This window comes from Orycteropus afer, unplaced genomic scaffold (assembly GCF_000298275.1).
Source record: "Orycteropus afer afer isolate SDZICR_OR568_19922 unplaced genomic scaffold, OryAfe1.0 scaffold00024, whole genome shotgun sequence".
NCBI classification, from domain to species: domain Eukaryota; kingdom Metazoa; phylum Chordata; class Mammalia; order Tubulidentata; family Orycteropodidae; genus Orycteropus; species Orycteropus afer.
This window is the reverse complement of record NW_006921611.1, coordinates 11,036,374-11,062,432: the sequence shown is the minus strand read 5'-3', so window position 1 is coordinate 11,062,432 and position 26,059 is coordinate 11,036,374. Positions and strand designations below refer to the sequence as shown.

The following is a 26,059-nucleotide window of genomic DNA, read 5'->3' as shown; positions in this document are numbered from 1 at the left end:
ATATATATATATATATATATATATATATATATATATATTAATAGTAGTCATAATTTTCCTACCCTTATTCATCAGTTTACAAAATTTCAGTACATTTATATGAAACAGCAAATTAGTCAGCAGGTGAAAAGAAGTGAGACAGACTTACTTAAAATCTAGTAAAGAGCAGGCAGACAGGAGGGGAAGGACTATATCCACGGTGCTGGATAATCACGTGATGCCCAATAATGTTAGGAGGAAGACTTCATTATTTTCCTTGGATGAGAAAATGTCCAGCCTGAATACATGATTACTCTGGTTAAACACTTCTCAGTGGTCTTAGGCTAAATTTATATATGCATGTTTATCTGTGGGCTGACTTTTGAGAAGAGATTTTGAATCAGAATTAGGTTGTCAAGAATGATGAGGGTAAGGAAGAAATTACAGAATACTGACCATGGGGTTTGAGAAAGAGAAGGAATGAGCTTGACAGTTCTGTTTCCTTTGCTACAGCTTTAGTCTTGAGGCAGTGAGACTAATTGATAGACTAATATAAATCATTTCAAATCAAGAGGTTATTCTTTGACACCAACTGTATATCCTGTCTTGTTACAATATAGGAAATTCATACAAAATTGCCCTTTGCCAAAGGGGTTTTGGTTATTCTGGGATATGCTGGGGAATTATTAGACTGTAAGACTGTATTTGATAAATTGCTTAAATGAAAATAATAAAAAGGCTAAAATATAGGTTAAGACAATGAGAGCTATGAGAGCTTAGAATGGGATGAAATTGGTGTTTAAGAGCCGGTGGAGAAGTGGAGGAGTAAGTCATGGAATAGACATAGAGGAGTTATTATATTTGAGTATGTAAAGGGAAGCCATGAATATATTCCAGGAATGGGGAGGGAATGAACTAGCATACAAAAGCAGGGATATGCATTTTGTGAACTTAGGTTCTTACAAAAAAAGAAAAAACAAAAAACTCACTGCCATGGAGTGGATTCCAACTCATAGCATCCCCTTTTGGGTTTCCAAGAAAATAGATTGCCCAGTCTTCCTTCTGAGTGGCTGGTGGGTTTGAACCTCCGACTTTCTGGTTAGCAGTCAAATGCCTTAGGCACTACGCCACCAGAGCTCCTTCTTAAGGAAGATCTTAAGGGGGGAATTATTCTGCACCACAGCATTGTACTTAAGACTATAGTGTTTGGAGTCACAAAACCTGGGTTCCACTCCTGGTTCCATATAACTTACTAGTTGTGTAAACTTGTGCAAATTAGTTTTTTTTTTTTTTTAAACCTCAGATTCTTATTTAATCATATTCTTATTTAATCATATTCTTAGTTAACAATGTATTGTTGAAATTGGTCTATGCAACATGTCTCTCTTGATATTTGTTTGTTTATAGCATTTTATCTCCATGCCCCATTCCAATTTCTACAAGCCTCCCATAATATATCTCACTTTGTTTATATTCTCACAAAACAGGTACTAAAATTTTGTATGCATGTTTTTAAAATCATATAAATATTATGATATAATAAATTACATATTTTCCTCAGGACTTTAGTTTTAGGATCTTTTCATGTAGGTTGCTTCTAATTGCTGTATTTGATGATGTGCAACCTCACTGCTCACCTCTGTCTTTAGGATTGGACCCTCAGATGGTCTCCAACTCACCACCTCAACATCATACACTGCAGCGCACGTTCCTGTCCTATGTTAGATTCGTTTGGGGAAGATTCACAAGAGCAGAATTATTCTAGTGTATATATCATATATGAAACATATAACTCACTGCCATCAAGTTAGATCTGACTCATAGTGATCCCTCCTTGGATTTCCGAGGCAGTATCACACAGAAGTAGATTGCCCAATCTTTTTTCTGAGGAGTGGCTGGTGGGTTTGAATGGACAGCCTTCTGGTTAGCAGTCATATGCCTTAGGCAATAGGCCACCAGAGCTCCTATATATATGCATATACATACACATACACATATACATATACATACACATACACACACACACATATGTGTATATATATATGTACCACTCTGGTGGTACAATGACTAAGCACTCAGCTACTAAGTGAAAGGTTGGTGGTTCAAATCCACTCAGCAGTTCCGTAAGAGAAAGGACTTAGAAATCTCCTGTAAAAATTATAGCCTAGAAAATTCTCTAGGGCAGTTCTACTCTGCCACATAGGGTCACTATGAGTCGAGAGTAGACTCAATGGCACCTAACAACAATAACAATATATATAAACATATGACTAAGTAATTGTTTCAGTTATCTCAGTGGCACTCTAACAGAAGATACCATAAATGGGGTAGTAATAACAAAAAAGAGTTTATTCTCTTATAGTTTTGGAGGCTAGAAGTCTGAGTTCAAAATTCCAGGCTCTAGGGGCTGCTTGAAATCTCCTTAACCTTGGGCTTCAGCTCTGTCTCTTGCTCCCAGACCACTGGAGCTGGAGGCATCTCTTCACTCAGGCAGCAGCTGAGTGAGGCTGACAATCCCAACATCGACACATAAAAATGTCACAATCCCGATAGTACCAGACCATTGATTAAAGTCCATTAAGAGTCCCAAGATCAGCAGACAACATGGCAGGCTACTGAATAATGACTCTGCTACATGCAGGATTCAAGCATGCCAAAAGCTGCCAAGACCCTTCTCAAAACTTCTCTTTCTGTGCTGGAAGCAGACCACATCCCTAAGGCAGCTACTTAGCTGCTCACAGTAAATTCTACCATAGAGATGATTTCTAGTCTCATCATGCAGAATACTACATCCAGCTGTCCAGCCAGTCTTCACCAGGCCCAACCAAGTTGCCACATAACCTGAACTACCACAGTAGTGTTATAACTGCTTTCAGTCTACTTCCTCACTACTCATCAGTGTATGGGAATTCTTACATTTCCACATTACCATCAATGACATTATCTAGTTTTCTAAATTTTCCCATCTAATAGGTATAAATGTCATCTCCTTGTTTTAATTTGCATTTTTTCTGATTACTGATATGTTTTAAAATCTTCTCAGATACTTATAAGCTTTTTGCATTTCCTCTTGTGTAAATCAACTTTCAGACCCTATGCCAATTTTTCTATGTAAATTATCTTTCTCTAGTTGATTTGCAGGACAGTTTATTGAATATTCTAGGAATACATGTTTCTATTTTAAGACACTACAAATACTTTTGCCATTCTTTCTACTATCTGTCTGTTTTCTTCTTTACAGAACAGACAAAAGTTTTACGCAGCAACATTGATAAGCATCTGTTTTTGCTTTTCTGTGTATGTTTTATTATGCTCCACCTATTTCTTTAGATGTATTGTTAAATACTTTCTGAAATCTGGTCATAAAAATATTTTTTTATCTATTAATTTTGTGCTAATGTATAGATTCAATGCAATCCTGATCCAGATTCCATCAGAATTCTTTAAGGACATGGAAAAATCAATCACTAATTTTATATGGGAAGGAAAGAGACATTAGATAACTAAAGCACTACTGAAGAAGAACAAAGTAGGAAGTCTCACACTTCCTGAGGTCTACTATAGAAGCTGTGGTAGTTAAAAGAGCCTGGTATTGGTACAACGACAGACATGGACCAGCAAAACAGAATTGAGAACGTAGAAATAGATCCATCTACATATGGACAGCTAATCTTTGACAATGATCCAAAATGCATTAAATGGTGAAAGAACAGTCTCTTTAACAAATGGTGCTGGCAAAACTTGATATCCATTTGCAGCAAAATGAAACAAGATCCATCCCTTACACTATACACAAAAGTAACTCAAGATGGATCTGACTTAAAAACCTATAATTATGAAGTCCATCAAAGAAAAAATAGGGGCAAAATTAGGGGCCCTAACATATGACCTCTGATGCTGCTCATTGGTCCAGTTGTGAGGATTTTTGTTTTCTTTATATTGAGACGTAATCCATACTTCAAACTGTATTCTTCAACCTTCATCAGTAGGTGCCTTAAGTCATCCTCACTTTCAGCAAGCAAAGTTGTATCGTCTGCATATCTCAGGTTGTTAATGATTCTTCCTCCAATTCTGATACCACGTTTTTCTTCATACAGTCCAGCTTCTTGGATTATTTGCTCAGCATATAGATTGAATAAGTGTGGAGAAAAGATACAACCCTGACGCACTCCCTTCTTGATTTTAAACCAATGGCTGCAATGATGAGCTCAAGTATAGCAGGGATTGTGGGGCTGGTGCGGGATAGGGCAGTGTTTCGTTCTGCTGTGCATGGGGTCACTATGAGTCGGAAATGACTCGACGGCACTTAACAACAACAAACATATGGCATAAATAGACTATCAAGTATAACTAAAAATGTACAAACAGCAAGAGATAAACTAGATGACTGGGACTTTCAAAAAATTAAGTTCTTATGTGCAACTGCTGTGTAGTAAATTACCTGGTATGGCTTTTCTAGTCATAAGTCTTTGTAAACACTTTGGTGGAATTTGCTATGAGCAACTGAGGAGCTCCTGATTGTTAAAGTTGTCTACCTAGGGTATTTCTGTTGAGAGTGCACAAAGCAATGTTCTGGGAAGTTCTCACACTCACTCAAGTGCTTAGAATTCTGATATTATGATTGGTTAGTTTGGTCACTCAGCCAGGCTCAAAAGGAGCCCTCCTAGAGGCAGAAAAAGTCTCTCTGACTGCTGGCTATGAAAGACGTGCTGCTGAGAGAAACATGCTTCTGAAAGACATGAGCTGCTGAGAAAGGGACACTGAGAGACATGCATTGCTGAGCCTAGAGCTCTGCTGGGGGAGAGACTGAGAGAGACTGTTGGCTGAGAGATGGCAAGACTGAGGGAGGCTGAGTGATTTTCCTGAACTTGAATTGTAGCCTGGTGCTTCCCTAATAAACCCCATAATCTGTGAGCTCTGTGTGGCCACTTCAGTTACTTATTGAACCCAGCAGAGAGATGGTGGGTGCTGTGGGAGGAGCGGTTGGTGTCAGGGTTGGGGAAAGGGCTGGAGGGAGGCAGTATGTCTGGCCTCACAGGAATAGGCCTTGGGCTATTGATGGTGATTCTGTCTTCCTCTTGGGGGGTTAGAGGAGGTCAGAAGATGCAGCCTCCCCACCCCTTAGGCAGCAACAAAAGACTTCGCTGAAGGAGTAAAAGGAGAACCTACAGATGGGAAAAAATATTCAGCAGTGACATATTTGACAGGGAACTTACTTCTAAAATTTATGGAAAATTGCAATACCTCACCATCAAAAAGATAAGAGATTCAATTTAAAAAAGGGCAGAAGACATGAATAAACACATCACCAAAGAAGACATTCAGGCAGTTAATAAACACATGAAGAAATGCTCATGATCATTAGCCATTAAAACCAAACAAAACACACCCTCTGCTATCGACTTGATTCCTACTCATAGCAACCCCCATTGGGTTTCCAAGGCAGTAAATCTTTACAGAAGTAGATTGCCTCATCTGCAGAGCAGCTGGTGGGTTTGAATCACCAACCTTCTGGTTAGTAGTAGCAATAATAGCAAAGTTAAACAGTACAAAAAATAACAGCTGCTGGCCAGGGTGTGGAGTGATTGGAACTCTCATACACCGTGGGTGAGACTGTAAAATGGTATAACCACTGTGGAAAACAGTATGGTGCTTCCTTTAAAAGTTGAAAATAGAAATGCCATTTGATCCAGCAATCCCACTACTAGTTATGTAGCCTTAAGAAGTGTGAGCTGAGCACAAATAGATATATGCACACTCATGTTTATTGCAGCACTGTTCACAATAGCAAACAATCTAAGTGCCCATCAGTGGATGAATAGATAACCAAACTATGGTACATTCACAAAATGGGATGCTATGCAACACTAAAGAATAATGAACAATCTGCAAAACAATTAATAGGGTGGAGGGAGATTATACTGATTTAAGTAAGTCTATCACAGAAGGACAAATTTTATATGAGTCCATTATTGTAAAAAGTAAGGAAAGGTCTCCACATGGAAGGAAACTTTCTTTGTTGGTTTCTAGGAATGAGATGGGAGGGAAATTTGCTAGCTAGATAAGAGACACGTATTGATTTGGGTGACGAGAAAGGCAGAATACCAAAAATGAGTGACCAGCACAATATCAAAAAGGAATAGGAAGACTGAGGGGTACATAAGAGGTACAGACCACAAATGTGAATACTTTTATATGCATAATATTGCATTATCAATAATAATAAAAAAATTAATCTATGGGTGGATACATAGGTAGAAAGCCAAAATGATCAAGTATGTGTAGGCATAAGGGAACATACTCATGACCATATATAAGTTTGGCAGACAATATTCCTACATATAAATTTTATGTGCTATAAGAATGTCTAAGGAGCTCTGGGGGTACAATGCCTAAGGCATTTGACTGCTAGTTAGAAGGGTGGCAGTTCAAACTCACAAGATACTCCATGGAAGGAAGATGGGGCAATCTACTTCCATAAAAATTTATTGCCTTGGAAACCTAATGGGGGTCACTATGAGTTGGGGTTGGCTTGATGGCATTGTTTCTTTCTCTCTCTATGAATGTCCATAATTGTAATAAAGCTAATGGGGCAAAGTTATGATAACTTTTTTGCCACACCAGCCACTCTGAGGGAGAGAGTTGCTAAGCCTGTGGGCTTGGGACCATGATCATGGGTACAACTTCAATTTGCATAACATACTACACAAAAGTATTGTTCCACATCCTACTTTGGTGATTAGCCATGGGGGTCTTAAAAGCTTACAAGTGGCCATTAAAGATGCAACAATTGATCTCTCCTCATTCAGAGAAAAGGAGGATGAAGAAAATCAAAGACATGTGGAAACAATTAGTCCAAGGAACTAGGGGACAATGCTAACCTCAGCCTACATGACCCTGAAACCAGAACTAGATGGTACCTGGCTACCACTGAGATTGAAGTGAAGATCCTGGATAGAGTGGGAGAAAAATGTGGAATGAAATTAAAAAAAAGAAAAGAAAACAACAACAACAACAACAACAAAACAAATAGGCTTACTAGTCACTTTTTGGGCCTGGAATTGAACTCACTCACATAGCTAACTTCCAGCCCCAAAATAGACAAGCATAGGAGATGAACAAGGAGCTCTGGTAGCATAGTGGCTAAAACACTTGACTGCTAACCAGAAGGCTGGCGGTTCAAACCCACCAGCCACTCCTCGGAAAGAAGGTTGGGCAATCCTACTTCCGTAGTGATACTGCCTCGGAAACCCAAGGAGGGGTCGCTATGAGTCGGGGCCGACTCGATGGCACATAACAACAACAACAACAACAGGAGATGAACAATCAAATTACAGTTACCCTCCCTAGAACAATCAATCATAGAAGTTCAGAAGGCTAGCATTTGCACAGGGAGATTTCTTACAGGGCAGGAATACATAGGGAGGAAGGACACAGGGAAAAGGTAACTGCAGGGAGGAAGTATAAGCTGTTACATTAAAAGGATAGTGATCAATGTCATGAAACAAAATGTGTATGAACTGTTGAATAGAAAATGAATTTTCTCTGCAAACTTTCACCCAAATCACAATTATAAATAAATAAATAACCCCCCAACTGTATGCTAAATTTAATCAAATCTGAGAAATCATTCATTGTAAGGCAACCCTTATTTAGGAACCACTGAGTTAGAAACTATCACTTGTGCTGTGATGCTGTGCCATTGGTATTTCAAATATCAGTAAGGTCACCCATGGTGAATGGGTTTCAGTGGAGCTTCTAGACTAGGATAGCCTATGAAGGACCCAATGATCTACTCTGAAAAATATTGGTCAGAGAAAACCTATGAATAGCAATGAAACATTGTCTGATATAGTGCATCTCAGGTTGGTAGGCACTCAAAGTATGACTGGGGAAGAGCCACCTCCTCAAAATAGAGTTAACCTTAATGATGTGGATGAAGTAAAACTTTCAGAACCTTAATTTTCTGATGTGGTAGGACTTAAAATAAAAAGAAACAGCTGCAAACATCCATTGATAATCAGAATGTGCAATGTATAAAGTGTGAATGTAGGAAAATTTGAAGTTGTGAAAAATGAAATGCAACACTTGAAGATCCATATCCCAGGCATCAGTGAGCTGAGATAAACTATTATTGGCCATTTTGAATCAAACAGTGATATGGTCTACTATGCCAGAAATGACAAATTGAAGAGGAGTGGTGTCACATCCATTATCAAAAAGAACATTTTAAGGTCTATCCTGAAGTACAGTGATGTTAGTGATAGGATAATATTAATATGTCCACAGTTAACATAACTATTATTCAAATTTATTCACCAACCACTAAAGATAATGAAATTGAAGAATTTTACCAACTTCTGCAGTCTAAAATTGATCATGCAGTCAAGATAGATTGCTAATTACTGATTGGAATGTGGAAGTTGCAAACAAAGAAGCAGCATTAGTATTTGGAAAATACGGCCTTGGTGATAGAAACAACATCTAAGACCATGTGATAGAATTTTGCAAGACCAACAACATATTCATTGGAAATACATTTTTCAACAACACGAATGATGACTTTCACATTGACTTCATAGGATAGAATACACAGGAATCAAATTGATTACATCTGTGGAAAGAAAGAATGGAGAAGCTCAAAATTATCAGTGAGAACAAGGTTAGGGGCCAACAGCAGAACAGAACATCAATTGCTCCTATGCAAGTGCAAGTTGAAGCTGATGAAAATTAAAAACAAATCCACAAAAGCCAAAGTACATCCTTGAGTACATCCCACCTAAATTTAGAGACCATCTTAAGAATAGATTTAACACATTGAACACTAATGAGTAAAGACCACACAAGTTGTGGGATGACATCAAGAAAATCATGCATGAAGAAACAAAAGGCCTTTAATAACAAAGGAAAGAAAGAAAAGACCAAAATATATGTCAAAAGAGACTCTGACACTTGTTCTTGAACACAGCATAGCTAAAGTGAATGGAAGAAATGATGGGTGAAAAGAGCTGAAGAGAAGATTTCAAAAGTAACTCAAGGAGACAAAATATTATAATGAAATGTGCCAAGACCTGGAGTTAAAAAAGCAATAGGGAAGAACATGTTAGGCATTTTTCAAGCTGAAAGAACTGAAGAAAAGTTCAAGCCTTGAGTTGCAATACTGAAAGATTCTATGGGCAAGTTATTGAGTGACTCAGGAAACATCAAGGCAAGAAGGAAGGAATACACAAAGTCACTGTAACAAAAAGAATTGGTTACTGTGCAACCATTTTAGTAGGGAGCATATGATCAAGAACCGATGATATTGAAGGAAGAAATTGAAGCTGTACTGAAAGCATTAGTAAAAAAATAAGGCTCCAAGAATTGATGGAATGCCAATTGAGATGTTTCAGCAAACAAATACAATGCTGGAAGTCATCACTTATGTATATCAAGAAATTTGGAGAACAGCTGCCTGCCCAGCAGACTGGAGGAGATCTATATATGTACCCATTCCAAAGAAAGATGATCCAACAGAATTATCAAGCAATATCATTAATATCACATGCAAGGGAAATTTTTCTGAAGATAATTAAAAAACATTTGTGGCAGTATATTGACACGCATTGCCAGAAATTCAAGCCAGATTCAGAAGAGGGTGTGGAAAGAGGGATACCATTGCTGATGTCAGATGGGTCATGGCTAAAAGCAGAGAATACCAGAATGATGTTTATCTGTTTTTTCTTCAGTATGCAAAGGCCATCAACTGCTCTTATACAAGGTGAATTAAAGTTGAAGACAATTAAAACAAGTCCACGAGAGCCTGAGTATATGACTTTGAGTATATCCCACCTGAAATTAGAAACCATGTTAAAAAAAAAAAAATTGACTCATTGAACACCAATGACCAACAACCAGAGGAATTGTGGGATGACATCAAGAACATCATCCATGAAGAAAGCAAAAGTCATTAAGAAGACAAGAAAGGAAGAAAAGACCTAAATGAATGCCAGAATAGACTCTGAAACTTGCTTTTGAATGGAGAGTAGCTAAAACAAATGGAAGAAATGAGAAGATGAAAGAGCTGAACAGAAGATTTCAAAGAGCAGCTCAAGAAGACAAAGTCAATTATTATGAAGAAATCTGCAGAGACCTGGAATTAACAACCAAAAGGGAAGAACATGCTTGGCATTTCTAAAGCTGAAAAGAACTGAGGAAAAAATTTCAAGCTTCAAGTTGCAATATTCAAAGATTCTATGGGCACAATATTGAATGATACAGGAAACATCAAAAGAAGATGGAAGGAATTCACAGAGTCACTGTACCAAAAAGAATTGGTCAATGTTTATCCATTTAAGAAGGTGGCATATGGTCAAGATTTGAAGGTATTGAAGGAAGATGTCAAAGATGCACTGAAGGAACTGAGGAGAAACAAGGCTCCAGGAAATGATGGAACACCCATTGAGATGCTTTAACAAATGGATGCCATGCTGGAGGCACTTATTCTTCTCTGCCAAGGAATTTGGAAGACAGCTACCTGGCCAACTGACTGGAAGAGATCCGTATTTGTACTCATTCCAAAAAAAAGGTAATCCCACAGAATGTGGAAGTTATCAAATAATATCATTAATATCCCTTGCAAATAAAATCTTACTGAAGATAATTCATCAATATATTGGCAGGGAACTTCCAGAAATGCAAGCTGGATTCAGAAGAGGTCATAGAAGGAGGGATATCATTGCTGATGTCAGATGTATCTTGACTGAAAGTAAAGAATACCAAGAAGATGCTTACTTGTGTTTTATTGACTATGCAAAAGCATTTAGTTGTTTGGATCATAACAAATTGTGGATAACATTGAGAAGAATGGGAATTCCAGAACACTTAACTTTGCTCATGAGGAACCTGTACATAGACCAGGAGGCTGTGGTTCAGTGAGAACACGGGGATACTGCATGCTTTAAAATCAGGAAGGCAGTGTGTCAAGGTTGTATTCTTTCACCATACTTACTCAATCTGTACGCTGAGCAAATAATCCAAGAAACTGGTCTATATGAAGAGGAATGTGGCATCAGAATTGGAGGAAGACTCATTGACGACCTGTGATATGCAGATTACACAACCTTGCTTGCTGAAAGTGAAGGTGACTTGAAGCACCTATTGAAGATTAAAAACTATAGTCTACAGTATAGATTGCACCTAAACATAAAGAAAATGAAAATCCTCACAACTGGACCAATAAGCAGCATCATGAGAAATGGAGAAAAGATTGAAGTTGTCAAAGATTACATATTATTTGGTTCCACAACCAACACCAATGGAAGCAGCAGTCAAGAAATCAAATCACGTATTGCACTGGGCAAATCTGCTGCAAAAGAACTCTTTAAAGTGCTAAAGAGCAAAGATATCTCCTTGAAGACTAAGGTGCATCCAACCGAAGCCATGGTGTTCTCAATCGCCTCATATACAAGTGAAAGCTGGACAATGAATAAGGAAGAGTGAAGAAGAGTTGATGCTTTTGAATTGTGGCATTGGTGAAGAATACTGAAAGTACCATGGATTGCCAGAACAAGAACAAATCTATCCTGGAAGAAGTGCAGGTGGAATATTCCTTGGAAGCAAGAATGGCCAGACTTTGTCTCACCTGCTTTGGTCATGTTGTCAGAAGTTACCATTCCCTGGAGAAGGATATCCTGCTTGCTAAAGTGGAGGGTCAGTGAAGAATGGGAAGACCATCGGTGAGATGGATTGACACAGTGGCTGCAATGGTGGGCTCAGGTATAGCAAGATTGTGAGGCAAGACTGGGTACTTTTTCATTCTATTGTATATAGGGTTGCTATGAGCTGGAACTAAGGAGCTCTGATAGTGTAGTGCCTAAGGCATTAGACTGCTAATCAGAAGGCGGGTGGCTCAAACCCACCAGCCACTCCTCAGAAAGAAGGTTGGGCAATCTACTTCTGTAGTGATACCACCTCGGAAACCCAAAGAAGGGTCGCTATGAGTCGAAGGTGACTCGACGACACATAACAACAACAACATGAGCTGGAACTGATTCAGTGGCACCTACAACAACAGCAACAACATGTAAAGGTATTTGGCTGTGGATCATAACAAATTATGGATAACATTGCAAAGAATGGGAATTCCAGAACACTTAATTGTGTTCATGTGTTCAGAAAGAACAAAGGGGTACTGCATAGTGTAAACTTGGGAAAGGTGTGTGTCAGGATTATATCCTTACACCATACTTACTAAATCTGTGTGCTGAGCAAATAATCTGAGAAACTGAACTGTATGAAGAATAATTTGACATCAGCATTGGAGGAAGACTCAATTATAATCTGCAATATGTAGTTGACAACCTCACTTGATGAAAGTGAACAAAACTTGACACATTTACTGATGAAGATCAAAGACTTCAATATGAATTAAACCTTAACATAAAGTAAACAAATCCTCACAACAGACTGATAAGCAACATTATTATAAATGGAGAAAAGATTGAAGTTGTCAAGGATTTCATTTTACTTGGATTCACAATCAACCTCCATGGAAGCAGCAGTCAAGAAATCAAAGGACATACTGCATTAGGCAAATCTGCTGCAAAGACCTCTTTAATGCATTAAAAAACAAATGTCACCTTGAAGACTAAAGTGTGCCTGGCTCAAGCCGTAGTATTTTCTATGACCTCTGGTAATGTCTAGGAGCTCTGGTGGCATAGTGCGTAAAGCATTTGACTGCTAACCAGAAGGCTGGTGGTGCAAACCCACCAGCCACTCTTCAGAAGGAAGACTGGACAATCTACTTCTGTAGAGATATGCCTCAGAAACCCAAGGAGTGGTTGCTATGCACTTCAGTCGACTTGATGGCAGTAAGTTTTTTTTTTTTTTTTTTGGTAATGCAGTTATTAAAGCTCATGTTGTTGTTATTTGCCATTGAGTCAGCCCCGACTCATAGCGACCCCTCCTTGGGTTTCCAAGGCAGTTTTCACTATGGAAGTAGGATTGCCCAACCTTCCTTCCAAGGAGTGGCTGGTGGGTTTGAATCGCCAGCCTTCTGGTTAGCAGTCAAGTGCCTTAGGCACTATGGTACCAGAGCTCCTATTAAAGCTCATAGTTGCTAATTAAAAAGTTGGCAGTTCAAACCCCTGAGCCATTCTAGAGAAGAAGAGTATGGCAATCTGCTTCCCTAAAGACTTAATAGCCCTATGAGAAATCCTATGAGGCAGTTCTATACTGTCCTGTAGTGTCACTATGAGTGAACCAATTTGATGGCAATGGGCTTGGTTTGATATTTATATATATGTTGTTGTTGTTATGTGCCCTTGAGTCGGCCCCAACTCATAGCGACCCCTCCTTGGGTTTCCGAGGCAGTATCACTATGGAAGTAGATTGCACCATCTTCCTTCTGAGGAGTGACTGATGGGTTTGAACTGCCAGCCTTCTGGTTAGCAGTCAAGTGCCTTAGGCACTATGCCACCAGAGCTCCTATGATGCTCCTATATGATGCTTCATAAAGTAGAAGTTCAGTGAAAAGAAGACCTTCAGTGAGATGGATTGACACAGTGTCTGCAACAATTGACACAATCATAGCAATGATGATGAGGATGGTACAGGAATAGGCAGAATTCCACTCTGTCATACATAGGGTTGCTATGAGTTGGAACTGACTTGATGACACCTAACAACAACAAGGAAGAAAGGAAGGAAGGAGGGAGGAAAGCTCCAATTAAATGAGGTGTTTTTTAGGTGCCAACAAATTGGCTCTGACCCACACTGACCTTATGCACAACTTCAAAACAGAATGAAACAATGCCTGGCCCTGCACCAACCTCACAATCTTTGCTATCTTTGAGCCCATTGGAGCAGCTACTGTGTCTATCAATACATCTCATTGAGAGTTTCACCCTTTCACCCTGACCCTCTACTTTACCATGCATGTTATCTTTCTCCAGGGACTGGTCCCTTCTGACTGCATGACCAAAACAGGTGAGACAAAGTCTGGCCATTCTTGCATTCAAGGAGCATCCCAGCTGTATTTCTTCAAAGAAAGATTTGGTCGTTCTTCTGGCAGTCCATGGTATTTTCGGTGTTCTTTGCCAATACCACAATTCAAATGCATCAATTCTTGGATCTTTCTTATTTATGTTATTAAATGAGGACATTAAACTCATTAAATGAGGACATACCTTCAATTACAAGATCCATTGCTATGTCAGAGTTGTTAAAATCTGCAAATATAAACATCCTAAAATTAATGAGCTCTCTAGTCTCTTTTATCGGTCTGTTCATTTGTTATTGTGACAGTGTTATGGCTTTGTAAAATGACAATCTGTAGTAGGACTCTTCTATCTTCACTCCTATTTTAAGGGTCATTTAGCTTTTTGTGAATTATTATTCTCACACATACATTTTAGAGTAAGCTTTTAAAGTTTCATTCACAATATAGTTGAAATTTTGTTTGGAATTGCATTAAATTTATTTATTCATTTTGGGGATGATGGAAATATTTATATTGAATTACTTCATCCATGGACATGGAATGGAATATGAGTTAGATTTTTCAGATAGTCTTCTAAAATACTTTATTGTTGTTGTTGTTGTTATGTGCCGTCGAGTCGGACCTGACTCATAGCGACCCCTCCTTGGGTTTTTGAGGCAGTATCACTACAGAAGTAGATTGCCCAACCTTCTTTCTGAGGAGTGGCTGGTAGGTTTGAACCACCAGCCTTCTGGTTAGCAGTCAAATGCTTTAGGCACTATGCTACCAGAGCTCCTGAATACTTTATTAGTGTTCCAATATTTTTTTCTACAATGTTCTTATATATTATTGTTTAATTTCTGGATAATTTATAACTTTTGTTGTTACTATCAATTACACCTTATTTTTTTAATTGTATTTTTTTACTTAGTTATTAATGGTACAAAACCCATTGCCCTTGAGTCAGATCTGACTCCTAGTGACCCCTCCTTGGGTTTCCGAGGAAGTATCACTACGGAAGTAGATTACCCAACCTTCCTTCCGAGGAGTGGCTGGTGGGTTTGAACTGCCAGCCTTCTGGTTAGCAGTCAAATGCCTTAGGCACTGTGCCACCAGAGCTCCCTATTAATGGTATAGAGAAATATTATTTTTATTGGTTGCTTTTGAATCGCAAACCCTTTCTGTCGTAGTTTGAGTTTTACTGTAAACAGATTATGAGACAGAGTTTATATTGCAGGATGTTTATCAGGGAGCATATTTTGGATTAATACCTGTGAAAAGGAGGAGGAGCAAGCAGCATGGGTCCGAGGATTGCACCATGCATGACAGTCTCAGCTGACCCCACAGGTAGCTCAGTACCTGAAAGATTCTGCTGGAATTGGTCTTCCAAAGCAAACCAAACACACTGCCATCGAGTCAATTCCAACTCATAGTGATCCCCATTGGGTTTCCTAGGCTGTAAATCTTTGCGGAAGTAGACTGCCTCATCTTCCTCTTGTGAAGCAGCTGATGGGTTTGAACCTCTGGCCTTCCAGTTAGCAACTAGGTTAGCAACCAAATGCCTAGTCCAGTACACTACCAGAGCTCCTTGGAGTTGGTTTACACTGGGCCAAAAATAGCTGTGGAATTATACCCTGGCTTAATCAGTCATTGCACGTGGGCTGCCCTGGGACGGGCTTGACTTGGGCCAGGCAGACCTCTCTGTATGTAGCTGAAGGGATCTTCAAAAGGATTAACAGCTGAAGGTTATCTGCTGCCCGAACTTCCAGCAGCTGGGGCAACACATTCTCCATATTTGGGCAGTGCATTTTCATATTTGTCAGCCTGACAAAACTCTCCCACAAGTAATGGTCTATTGATTCTGTCTGTTTTTCTCAATAATTGTTTATATTATCTGGATGTATGAATTTTATCTTTTCCCTTCCTATTCTTAGATTTCTTTTTCTTTCTTTATAGTGTTAAGCAGGAAGCCCCAATACTATGCTCATATGTACAGGTGATAGTGATTATATTTTTCTTGTTTCCAATCTTAAAGGGAATACAATCAAAATTTCTTCATTAAGTATAATGATTCTTACACATTTTTCATACAATCTATATGGAGATAAGATATTCCTATCTTTCCTGAGTTTATTAATGTTTTAAAACTACAAATAGGGACTAATTTGGTCAAGTCTAAATATTTTTTTTCCTCCTTTATTAATGTGATAAATGACATTTTTTTATGTTGTATTATGCTTCCATTTCTTAGCTAATCCCTTGAAGATGATGCACTCCTTTTTTTAAAATCTTTAATACAGGCATACCTCATTTTATCGCGCTTCACAGATATTACACGTTTTACAAATTGAAGGCTGGCGGCTATTCTGCGTCGAGCAAGTCTATCGGCTCCAATTTTCCAACAGCAAGTGCTCAATTCCTGGCTCTGTGTCACATTTTGGTAATTCTCACAATATTTCAAAACTTTTCATAATGCTATCGCACACTTAATAAACCAGAGTATAATGTAAACATAACTTTTATATGTGCTGGGAAATCAAAACAAAACGCTGGAATTTGGTCTGGAACTGAACCTGCAATATCTCTGGGGTATGTACATTTTATTTTTTACAGAGGTTTTAGGTTCATAAGAAAATTGTGCAGCAAATACAGAGGATCCATATACTCCCTCTCTGCCTTGCACATGGTTTTCCTGTTTTAACACTTTGCATTAGTTTGCAACATTGGTTACAATTGAGGAAGCAATATTGATACATTATTTTTATTTTTAACTAAAGCCCTTAGTTCACATTAGGGTTCTATGGCTTTTGGCAAATTCTTTCTGTCATATATCCACCATTACAGTATCATACAAAATATTTTCATTGCTCTTAAAATATCCTATACTTCATTTATTTCTCCCATATTACTTTTGTAAAAGCACAAAACTATATTCAGTTGGTTAATTTTACTTAAGGGTTTTGGCATATACATTTAAAAATGATGGACCTAAACATCAATGTCTTCAAATCATCTGGACATCTGAGTGTGTTTTTGTTGTTATTGTTGTTGTGGGTGGTGAAGGGAGAGGGGGAGGATGTGTTTGTAACTATTTCAATTTTTTTCAATACTTGAGGTTTTTTAAATTGTTATTTATTAGAATTATCTTGTCATTTCCTAGAAATTTATCCATTTCATTTATGAAATTGTTCATAATCTTTCCTAAGATTTATTTTTCAATTACAGTTTTAATGATTGTTGTTGTTGTTGTTATGTGCCGTAGAGTTGGACCCGACTCATAGAGACCCTTCCTTGGGTTTCCAAGGTGGTATCACTACGGAAGTAGATTGCCCAACCTTCCTTCCGAGGAGTGGCTGGTGGGTTTGAACCACCAATCTTCTGGTTAGAAGTCAAGTGCCTTAGGCACTAATACTATACAATCCATAAATGTGCAATTCAGTGGGTTTTGGCTATTTCACTGAATTGTGGATTGATCATATCTTGTGCAAAACATTTCCATCATTCTCCAAAAGAACCCGCACACATTAGTAGTGACTATCCATTCCCCCTTCTTAGCCCCACACAACCATTAATCTGTTTTTTATCTCTATAAATTTGTCTGTTCCAGATATTGCATATAAATGGAATCATTCTATATGTGACCTTACTTTTGTGTCTGACTTCTTTTACTTATCATTTCAAGGTCCATTCATGTTGCAGCATTTATCAAAACTTCCTTCTTATTGCTGAATGAAATCCTGTGGTAGGATATACCATATTTTGTTTGTCCAGTCGTCAGTTGATGGACCTATGGATTATTCCTACGTTTTGTCCCTTATAAATAATGCTACTATAAACAATCATGTGTAAGTTTTTGTATGGACGTATGTTTTCAGTTCATGTGCATATATACCTGGGAGTGGAATTTCTGGGATATATGGTATTCTAACTTTTTAAAGAACTGCCAAAGTGTTCTCCAAAAAGGCTTCACCATTTTATGTTCTCATGATTTATGCACAAGGGTTCCAGTTTCTCAGCATCCTTGACAATCCTTGTTACTGTCTGCCATTTTGATTGTAGACATCTTAGTAGGTATGAAGTGGTGTTTTGTTGCAGTTTTGATTTACATTTCCCTAAATGAGAGCTCTGGTACCATAGTGGTGATACTGCCTCGGAAACCCAAGGAGGTGTTGATATGAGTTGGGTCCGACTTGACGGCACATAACAACAACAACAACAACAACAATGAATGAAAGGAGTCCTGGTGATGTAATGCCTAACACATTTGACTACTAACCAAAAGGTTGGTGGTTCAAATCCACCAGCCACTCTATGGAAGGAAGACTGGGCAATCTACTTCCGTAAAGATTTACTGCCTCGTAAACCCAAAGGGGGTCAGTATGAGTTGGGATCTATTCAATAGCAGTGAGTTTAGTTTAGTTTTTTTTTTTTTTTTTTTGGATGATAAATGAAGGAATCTGGTGGTACTGCAGCTAAAGCATTTGGCTGCTAACTCACAGGTCATCAGTTTGAACCCATGAGCTGCCCCACAGGAGCAAGATGTGGCAGTCTGTTCCTGTAAAGATTTATATGCTTGGAAACCCAAGAGGCAGTTCTACTCTGTCCTGTAGGATTGCTGTGAGTTAGAATTGTCTTGATGGCAGTGGGTTTGGTTTTTTAATGATGAGTGATAATGAGCATATTTTCATAAGCCTATTGGACATTTTTCTAACTTCTGTGGAAAAATATCTGTTTGTCCATATTTTAAATGGGTAACGGGTCTTTTTATTTTCAAGTTGTAAGAATTTTCCATATTTTTTGGATAGAAATCCCCTATTGAATATAGGATTTACAAATATTTTCTCCCATTTTGTGGGTTATCTTGTGACTTTCTTGATGGCGTCCTTTGAAGCACAGAGGTTTTTGTTTTGAAGAGCAATTCCTTTTTTTCTCTCTCTTTTGTTTTTTCTGTTTGCATATGCTTTTGATGTCATATCTAAGTTTTGGAATTGGAAGATATGATTCCTTCAACTTTGTTCTTTTTAAGATTTTTCTGGCTATTCTAGGTCCATATGAATTTTAGAATCATCTTGTCCCTAAGTTTTCTTTTTTTTTTCTTTTTGATGCTATTAAATGGAATTATTTTCTTAATTTCATTTATTTGTTTTTAATGTATGATTTTTGGGTATTGATCTTATATCTACCTGGCTGAACTGCAACCTGGCTGAAGTTGTTTATTAGTTCTAATAGTTTTCTTTTTGACTAGGAGCTCTGGTAGTGTAGTGCCTAAGGCACTTGACTGCTAACCAGAAGGCTGGTGGTTCAAACCCACCAGTCACTCCTCGGAAGGAAGGTTGGGCAGTCTACTTCCATAGTGATATGGCCTTGGAAACCTAAGGAGGGGTCACTATGAGTTGGATCTGACTCGATGGCAAATAACAACAACAACAAGTTGTCTTTTTATTTCAGATTCCCTTACGATCATGTCATCTGAAAATGGATGTAGTTTTACTTCTTCCTTTCCAATCTGTATCACTTTTCTTTCCTTTCTTTTATTTGTTGCCCAATTACCCTGTCTAGAGCATCTAATACAGTATTGACTAGAGCAGATATCCATGACTTGTTTCGAATCTCAGGAGGAAAGCATCAGCTTTCCACCATTCATTGTGTTCTTTGCTCTGGGTTTCTCATAGATGGCCTTTATCAAGTTGATGAAATCCATTTTTCTTTCTAGTTGAGTGTTTTTGTCGTGAATGGGTGTTGGCTTTTGTCAAATGCTTTTTCTGCATCAGTGAGATAGCCATGTGATTTTGTCCTTTGTTTACTAATGTGGTATATTACATTGATATATTTTCATATGTTTAACCAATAAACTTCACTGTGTCGTGATGTATAGTCCTAGTACCTAGTATTTCTATTATTTTTCTTTCTTTTTTTAATGGTACGGAGCTTCCTGAAATCTTGGTAATAGAAATACCATACAATCCAGCAATCCCACAAGTAGCTACATATCCTAGAGAAATAAGAGCTGTGATGTGAACAGATATATGCATCCTCATGTTCATCGCAGTACTATTCACAATAGCAAAAAGATGGAAACAACCTAAATGCCCGTCAGTGGAGGAATGGATCAGCAATCTATGGTAAACACATAAAATGGAATACACAATATTAAGAACAATGATAAATTTGTGAAACATCTCATAACATGGATGAACTTAGAGGTCATTATGTTAAGTGAAGTTAGTCAATCACAAAAGGACAAATATTGTATGAGACCTCTCTTGCAAAAATTCAAGAAAAGGCTTTCACACACACAAAAAAGAAGAATATATTCTTTGATGGTTACCAGGGATGAGTGAGGAAGGGAGTGTAGACTACTAACTCAACAAAAACCAAACCAAACTCACTGCCATTACTCATAGTGACTCATTTCTGCTTGAGTTTTTGAGGCAGTATCACTACAGAAATAGATTGCTCAACCTTCCTTCCAAGGAGTGTCTGGTGGGTTTGAACCACCAGCCTTCTGGTTAGCAGTCAAATGCCCTAAGCATACCACCAGAGCTCCAACTACTAACTCGAGGGTAAATATATATTAACTTGATGAAGGGGAAAAATAGTACTGTGAAGCACAGTTCTACTCTGACTGATTTGAGGTCTCCTGGAGTTGGAGTTGACTGAATGGCAAATGGTTTTTTATACCTATAAACATGATCCAACATGATCCTGTTTGGAAATAGAGTTTTGATTTTTTTTTTTTTTTTTCTTAATGAGGCCATATCCAAGCAGTTGTTGTTGTTGTGTGCCGTTGAGTCAGACCTGACTCATAGCGACCCCTCTTTGGGTTTCTGAGGCAGTATCACTACGAAAGAAAATTGCCCAAACTTCCTTCCGAGGAGTGTCTGGTGGTCTCTTCTGATTAGCAGTCAAGTGCCTTAGGCACTCAGCTACCAGAGCTCCTTATCCAAGTAGAGTATGTCCTAAATGTAATCCCTTCTGAATTATAAAAACCAAACCTACTGCCATAGACTCATAGTGACCCTTTAGGACAGAGTAGAACTACTTCATAGGGTTTCCAAGATTGTAAATCTGTATGGAAGCAGACCGCCTCATCTTTCATCTTTCTCCTGCAGAGTGGCTGGTGTGTACCAAGCACTGACCTTCTGCAGTTGAATTATTTAACCACCAAGCCAGCAGAGTTCCTCTGAGTTGTTGGTGAAGACTACTGAAAATACCATGGACTGCCAGAAGAATGAATAAATCTGTCCTAGAAAAAGTGTAGCCAGAATGCTCCTTAGAAGCAAGAATGGCCAGACTTCATCCTACTTACTTTGGTGTGAGAAAGGACCAGTCCTAGAAATGGATGTCATGCTTCGTAAAGTGGAGGGTTAGAGAAAAAGGGGAAGACGTCAACAAGATGGATTGACGCAGTGGCTGCAACTACCGGTCCAAGCATAGCAAGGATTATGAGGCTGGCACAGGACCAGGCAGTGTTTCATTCTGATGTACATAGGGTTGCTCGGTTGGAATCAACTCAATGGCATCTAACAACAACAACAACATCCCCTTAAAGTATGAGAAAATAAATTTCTGTTTGTTATTTAAGAGAGAGAGAGAGAGAGAGAGAGAGAGAGAGAGAGAAAGAGAGAGCAAGCATAGTAAACACAGAGAGGTGGACATGATGGGGAAATGTGTTGGGAGACCCAGACAAGAGACCCAGACAGGCATAACTACAAGGATTGCTGACAGCTACTAGAAGCTGAAATAGACAAGGAAGAACCTCTTCTTTGAGCCATCCCTGATTTTGGACCTCTGAACTATGAGGCAATAGATTACTGTTCTTCAAAGTCCCCCATGTGTGCTGTTTGTTATAGCAGCTCTAGGAGTTATGAGCCCTGCTCACTTTCCCTACCCCAGCCTGGCCCCCTTCTGTCCACACTTGCTCACCCGCAAAACGCTTGAAGTGGAAGGAAAGGGTCCGGGACTGGAGGACATAAATCTCTGAGCTTAAAATCTCGTCCTTGCCTCTTTCTGGCCACGTGACCCCCGTGGAACTATTGGCATCATTAGTGTTTCTGAGGATTCTAGTGATATTCCCACTAGATTAAGGATGTCCAGGGCTCGGAGAAGTACCAGGCCCAGCGCAACTCCTTGTCTTAGGGTCCACTCTGCTTCTGGCGCCCCCACGTGTTACAGAGTGGAACTGCTCCGTAGAATTTTCTTGACTGTGATCTTTGCGGAAGCAGATTGGCATTCCTTTCTTCTGTGTAGCTGCGGGGTGGGTTCTAACCGCCAGCCTTCGGGTTAGTAGCTGAGGGCAAACCGTTTGTTTGTACCCCCTGGGATCTTTGGGAGCAAACACAGAGTCCCATGAGTCAGAGTTGACCTGACGGTGACTAGTTTAGCATGGCCTTGGTGAAACTGCAGATCCTAGCCTCAGTGCCACTTTCTGTGAATCACTGTGGCCGGAGAGTTGGTGGTTCTGTGGGAAATGGAAGGTTCTATTTCTGGAAGCCCTCTTTCCCAGATCTGGGACAGCAAGGGCTAGGCCGCTGCTGGGTCCCTGTACTGGCTGAGAAACTTCCTTGAGCTGCTGGGTCTCGCTGTTGGGCCCCGAGGCCCCACCATCAGTCCTCACATCTACCCATCCTGTCCCCCTGCCCCCTCACCCTCCTTCCCCCAGACCCCACACCACCTGTGCACGGGGCACTGCCCAACTAACTGCTTACAGGGCCACTCATCTGAGCAATACTTCCTGCCCTTCCACTTTCAAGGATGGTAGAGGACACACATCCTCATCCCACCCCACCTCTAGGGGGCGCCCTCTCTGTTCCAGAACCCTCAGAACCATCCAATTTGGCAAAATGTTTCAAAGCCTCAAAAGAGGGCACTTCTGTCCCCAGCTCTTTCTTATTCTTAAAGGAAACGGCATCCTCTGAGAAAAGGGTGTGGGTGGGCTGCAGGGAGCATGTGGAGCCAGTCACCAAGGAGTGGCGTGTAGCTGTGGAAAAAAAAAGACAACCAATTTGTTATGATTTCACATTTTTGTTTTATATTGGTAGTATCTTCTCCTAATGCCTTAAATATATTTATCATACTTACTTTAAATTCTTGGTTGGTTTATTCCAATATGTTTGCTTCACTTGGTTTTGTGCCTGGTTAACCTGTGAGAATGCTGGTGCTCCAGATAAAGACAGGGATATTGAAAAGGGAATTAGACCTAGGAGGGAAGATGGCAACTTCTTTTGGAAGCACTGAGTTTGTGTAGGATAGGCAGATAGCTACAGGGAGATGTTTACAGGCGATCAGAAAAAGGAGAATGAAGTTGGGAAAAAGAGGGTCAGGTAAGATTCCGAGAACTAAAAAAACTGGCACTTATGGAGCTGGAGAGCTGGAAGATGTCAGAGCACTGCTCCTGCCAAAAAGGGGCTTCTCTCAAGCTCTCCACTTCTCAGCCTGCTCTGTGCAGCCCTTAGAGATTGGCTTGAAGACTGGGTTTTTTCTGACTTTGCCTCACATTAAAGTGCAAGCCAGCTGAAGCTGGAAGATAGCTCTCTCAGTCTCTTCTTTTTCTGCCAATCTGGGCCTGGCAGGCATAGATATGGGAGGGATAGGAGAGGATTTGAAAGGAGGCAAAGTAGTGACGTGATTTTCAAATATCCACTTGTCTAAGAATCACCTGGGGGAGCTGGTTAAAAACCTAATTCCCAGGCTTCCACCTCTAGTAAGTCTTATTTTCAGGTCTGGAACATGTGCTTTAAACAAACTCCTTGTGATTCTGATTTCAGAGTCCAGGGACTAAACTTTGAGAAGGATTGAAAGGAAAAAGAGGGCTCTGGAGTTGACTTGTACGTAGAGGGACAGGCAAATGAAACAGCCCAGGGGAATTACTGTTGTCTTCTCTCTGTTCCCAGAGGGGGCCACTCTGTATTCCATAGCCTCTGGAAAGGTAAACCTGCTACCTCCTCTCTGCTATCTTTCTCTCTCTCTGGTCCCTCTAGCTGAGGGAAGGGGTGACATAGGCATTCTGGGAATATTTGGAGAGTTACTGAATAAAACTATCCTCCACTGGCTACTTTGTATAGAGAGGAAGGATTATTTTAGAAATTCCCTATTTCCTTTAATCATGCTACCAGTCCAAGGCAGATAGCCTAAGATCCAAGACTTTGAGCAGGCAAACAGCTATATTGAAAAGCAGGTGGCGGTTGAGCTGCAGGTGATAGCAGATTTGCAGCTGGCAGCCACACAAATGTTCCCCCTTCAAGTCTGTAAAGTAGTACTGAACAAAACGAATACTGCCAGAGAAAGAAGCTATGCTTCTGAGTACTTGACTCTAGGAACTTGGGAAGACGGAATCAAGAGAAAAAAAAAATTATTTCCTTGTCATGAGGTGAAACAGAGCTACTGACTTGTTTTCCTTCTCACAGTCTTGTTGTACCCTATCGATAATAGCACCTGCTGAGGATTCCTGCTTCAGTCGGGGGTAATTTGGTATGCAAAAAACAGGCTCAAACCCAGGGAAAACTAGGGTGGGAAGACATGGACGTGCTATTTTGTGTGGATAGTTTTACACTGAGAAATGTACTTTATAAAGTTTGGTAATTATTTTTTTCAGATTCTAAAAGTTATGTATTCCTAGAAATACTCTTGAAAATAAGCATGGCTATAAAGTCTTTGAAAATAAAATCACATTTTGAGTGCACCATAGGAACTGGACATTAAGAAACAAAAACAAACAAACAAAAAACACTTCTTTGTAAGCTGGAGAAGCCATCTTACAATGGAAATATTTCACTACATTTATTTTCATAGCCTGTAGTTTTTTGTTTGTTTTGGCAGTTGATTTGTTTTATAATGAGGTCCAGCTGAGCTCTGTCTTATAGTCTGAGTTAACTGGTTATTGAAATAGTTAGCAATTATCTTTAGAGAAACTATTCTGTGCAGAATTTTTGGAGGTGCATTGTGGGGCTGGGTGAAAAAAACAAAAAATCTCACTGCCATCGAGTCATTTCCGACTCATAGTAACCCGCATTGTTTTCCAAGGCTGTAAATCTTTATGGAAGTAGATTGCCCAGTCTTCCTTCCATGGAACACCTGGTGGGTTTAAATCCCTGACCTTCTGGTTAGCAGTTAAGTGCCTTATCCACTATGCCACCAGAGCTCCTTGTGGCTGGGTGAGGGCTACAAAAATAATGAGACTGAAGATTCAGTCATAAGAACACTATTCAATTTGCCTATAATTATATACTACATGCCAATGAGTGTAAAACTGCAGACTGAGAAGAACAACCAATATGTCAATGTTATACGGAGCAAAAAAGCCACCTGAGCAACATTGAGACAACACATACCCACCTTGATGCTGCTGTTGTTGTTACTGTGGTTGTGGGGGGTGACTGTCCTCTTTCTCTCCGACTACACAGACATCACACATGGACAGGGTCTCTATCTCACCTGGGTATATTGTTCACAGACGGAACATCACTCCAAACAAATGGGTGGTGACTGTACTAAGATTTGTCCCCAGTGGTGGAGGAGTTAATCTTGGAAGACTTCTCATAGTGATGTTTTTATAAAGTGCTAAAATTTGTCCTATCCAGCCATGAATTTTACAAGAGAAACCCAGAGACCTTGGGAAATTAAGGCCTACTACTGGCTCATGTTGTTTAAGCTGTCACATTTCAGAAGGATTTGATGGCTTTGTTACTTAAAATCATCCAGACTTCTCTGCCTTTAATCATGGTTCACACTGGGTTTTACTGTTTTTTTCTCCCTCATTTCTAACTTTAACTTTGTTACAAAGGACTTCTGGGAAATAACACTTTCTTTATTCCTTTTCACAAATGACAAAAGAGAGGGCTTAAATGAAGTATTTCACATTATTTATCCTCCCTTGTTTCTTTATTTCTCACGTGATTCTGCTTAAAATGTGCAGACATCATGCAGACATATTTAGCTCTGTGCTCTCATCACAGAAAATCAGTTCTTCTATGCTTTGGTGGTAATTTAATTCCTTGAGTTGCAAGACTTTCACTTAAAATTATAATGCACTGATGCGGTCCCTTACATGGGCAGAGAGTAGTATAGATCTAATGCAAACATGTTTACACGATCATGAGTGCCACACACACATCCCACTTG

The 26,059-nt window shown here is 39.4% G+C and overlaps 1 protein-coding gene across 1 annotated transcript in view; it reads left to right on the top strand.

Annotated features, from left to right (window-relative positions):
- The window catches only part of ZMAT4 (zinc finger matrin-type 4), a 418,444-nt gene that overhangs the window by 62,036 nt on the left and 330,349 nt on the right, over positions 1-26,059 (top strand). The gene's annotated exons all lie outside the window — the stretch shown is intronic.